The sequence below is a fragment of the Canis lupus genome, chromosome 16 (assembly GCF_048164855.1).
Source record: "Canis lupus baileyi chromosome 16, mCanLup2.hap1, whole genome shotgun sequence".
Lineage (NCBI taxonomy): Eukaryota > Metazoa > Chordata > Mammalia > Carnivora > Canidae > Canis > Canis lupus.
In genome coordinates, this window is record NC_132853.1 from 30,479,529 (window position 1) to 30,482,834 (window position 3,306).

The window sequence follows — 3,306 nt, forward strand, 5'->3', positions numbered from 1 at the left end:
ATCACAAACTTTTATGTTTGTTCACCACTGAACAAATGGCATCTCTATTGCTGAACACATGCATTCATTTATTCATTGAACATGTATTTACTGAGTGCCTTACTATGTGCCAGCAGTGTCAAGGCCTTGGGGTTGGTGGTGAACAAAACAGACAGAGTCTCTGCTCTCAAAAGGTTTGCATTAGAGGGAGAAGAATAGAAAAATAAATGAATAATGAGATTTAAAATAGTTATATGTGCCATGGAGAAATTAAAACTTAGGTATGAAATAGTAATTGGGGGAGGAGGAGAAGCAAGGAGACTACTGTGGAAGCCGTTCTGGAGGCTGGGCTTGAGATGACTTACAGTGGTATGTTTGGAGATGGAAAAAATGTGAATGGTTTCAGGATATGTTTGCAAGTAGAGTCGAAGAGACATGCTAGCACTTTGGATGTGAAGAGTTGAGGAAAACAAAAACCAAGAGCAATGCCTGGCTCTTTAGCTTGGGCAACTAGATAGTGCCATTTACTGGGTCGAGAGATGGGGAAGGTAGAAATAGGGGCAGAGGGTTGGTTATAAGGAGTTCTGTCTTCACTACAAAATTTGAAATAACTATTAGATATCCAAGAGGAGACGTGTACTTAGCAAGTGAAGATGAAATTTCAATCCTCAAGTAGAGAAAGGACTAGAAATATCAGTGTGGGAATCATTGGATATAAGGTGGGTAAACCATGAAAATGGATGAGATCTAGACAATCAAGATAGATAAGGGGGACAGAATGCCTGCCCTTGGCCATGCCCAGAGGCAAGGCAGCATTTCAGAGAGTAAGCAGAGGGGAGTAGCTGGAAAAGGAGATTGAAGAGGGACAACCAGTGAAATAAGAGGTGTGCTACCACAAAAGCCAAGCAAAGAGTGGTTTCCAAGACAGAGGGAGGGATGAACTGAACTGAAAGCTGATGAGAGGTAGAATGAGATACAGAGAAGTGACCACTGGACTACACAACAGGATTTTGTGACTTTGATGAAGTCAAATAAATGGAGTTATGAGGGGAAATGTGGTTATGGAGATAATAGGAGTGAAGTAGAGAAGGCCATTAGTAGAGATAAGTAACTGAGTAGTTTTCCTGTAAAGTGGAGTAATAATTGAAGATGTGAAGGGAGAAGATACTGTCATTCTCTCTCTCTCTCTTTTTTTTTTTTGATCTTATTTATTCATTCATGAGAGACACAAAGAGAGAGAGAGAGAGAGACAGATAGAGGGGGGCAGAGACACAGACAGAGGGAGAAGCAGGCTCCACGCAGGGAGCCCAATGTGGGACTCGATCCTGGGACTCCAGGATCACGTCCTGGGCTGAAGGTGGCGCTGAACCGCTGAGCCACCCTGGCTGCCCACTGTCATTCTCTTTTACGATGGGAGGGAGGCACAGTGTGTGTCCGCTGATGGGAAGGATAGCTAAGAGGGAGAAAAAATGATAAGGCTGAATGGGAGGAACATGGGAATTCTGTAACTATTGTCCCAATTTTTCTGTCCATCTAAAATAAAGTTTGTTTAGGGAAGGGGAAGGATGAAGCAGAAGAAAGAAAACTTTAAAGAGCAAAATCCTTAAAGCGGAGCCAGTCTCCAAAGCCTGAATGACAGAAGGTGGAGTTGGCTGCCAGTGAATATCATCCATTTATAGTGGATGACTGAATGAATTTTATCACATGTTAAGGTTATACGTATGTACTCACGCTTATCATTATAACCTTGAGAGGTTATTGTGATAGTCTTTTTATAAAATAAAGAAACTGAGGCTCAGACAGATAAGGCTCTGGTTGAGAACAACACTCTCCATCAGACAAAGGATTTTGAAAGGCAAAGATCAGATTTTTCTGCAATACCTGTTTGCTTGGTAAGGGGCTGAACATGTTGGCTTGGTTAGGTTTAATGCAAGTAAGGCATCCCACCAATGTTTCTTCACATGTTGTGATGAAGAGTGAGACAGGTTGGGAGGGTCTTCCATGAAGACAAATGTGTGGGCAGCAGAGAGAGGGATCTGAGTCTCTATCATAACATTGTTCACTACACGTTGCCTGGAGGGTCTGTTTACAGCAACATGCACTGTGTTGGAATCTTCCACGTTGCTCTGCAAGGAGGTGTTGACAGCATCATCTTTGCTCTTCTGCATGTGTTCAGTGATTGTGAATAAAGATTCAATAGTGCTGAGTCAGCCTCCTTTCCTCCTCCTGGGGAACCTCATGAGGAATAAATCAAAACTTTATGTCTACAAATGACAGATCGTTCTTGACAGCCCCAGCCACACACACATTCTCTTAGTTATCCTATCACATTTTTTCAAGCCTTTATCCAGTTTCTAGTCCTACTGTGAGTCTGAAAATCTGAGAAATTTGGGAATACCCTCCCCTGCAAATGAAAACTATATATATATATATTTTTAAAGATTTTATTTATTTGAGAGAAAGAGTGTGTGTGTGGGAGAGAGAGAGATCACGAGCAGGGGCAGGAGTAGAGGGAGAAGCAGACTTCCTGCTGAGCAGGCAGCATGATACAAGACTCCATCCCAGGACCCTGGGATCATTACTTGAGCCAAAGGCAGACGCTTAACTGACTGAGCCACTCAGGGATGTGAAAATTTCTAAAACATTTTAGGTTTATACCCTCAGGCAATATAATCCTTTTATTAAGTCAAGCCAATTCAATAAGCATGCACTGAGAGCCTGCTAACATACTAGGTGTCATGCTAGAAATTGGGAATAGAAAGTTTATGAGACACAGTCCTGGACCTCAAAAGACTCCATCTGAAGAGTAGTTTGAAGACTCATTGTAGTATGAAGGAATGACAGTAATATCATGCCTAATAATGTCAGCCAAGGTACCATGATGACTTATTCCATTTTTTCCTATGTCCCTCATTCTTTTATTTGCTATCCCCTCTCAAGATCTACCTTGCTTCCAGACTTCCAGTTGAATTTGTCCAATGCAGAGAACACTTACAGATCAGAGTTTATGTGGAAAGTGGGGTCAGGATATTTATTCCCATGGCTCCCCACCTGCAGAGTCACAGCCTTCTTCATCTATCAGGTGGCCTTCTCCACATAGCTCTCTGCCTTAGGTCTTGGTGACCAGTCCCTTCCTCTGCCCCTTTAGGCCTGGGGTGAGTGGTACCCCTCTGTTACTAACCCTGAGTAGTCTGCATTCATTCCTTATGAATGACTTGGTACTGCTGCCTATTACCTTATAAATGTTTCATTCATTCATTATTCAATGACCTAACTGATGGTGCCCTCTGTTTCCCATATGGGCTGTGATGGATCTTCACATACATC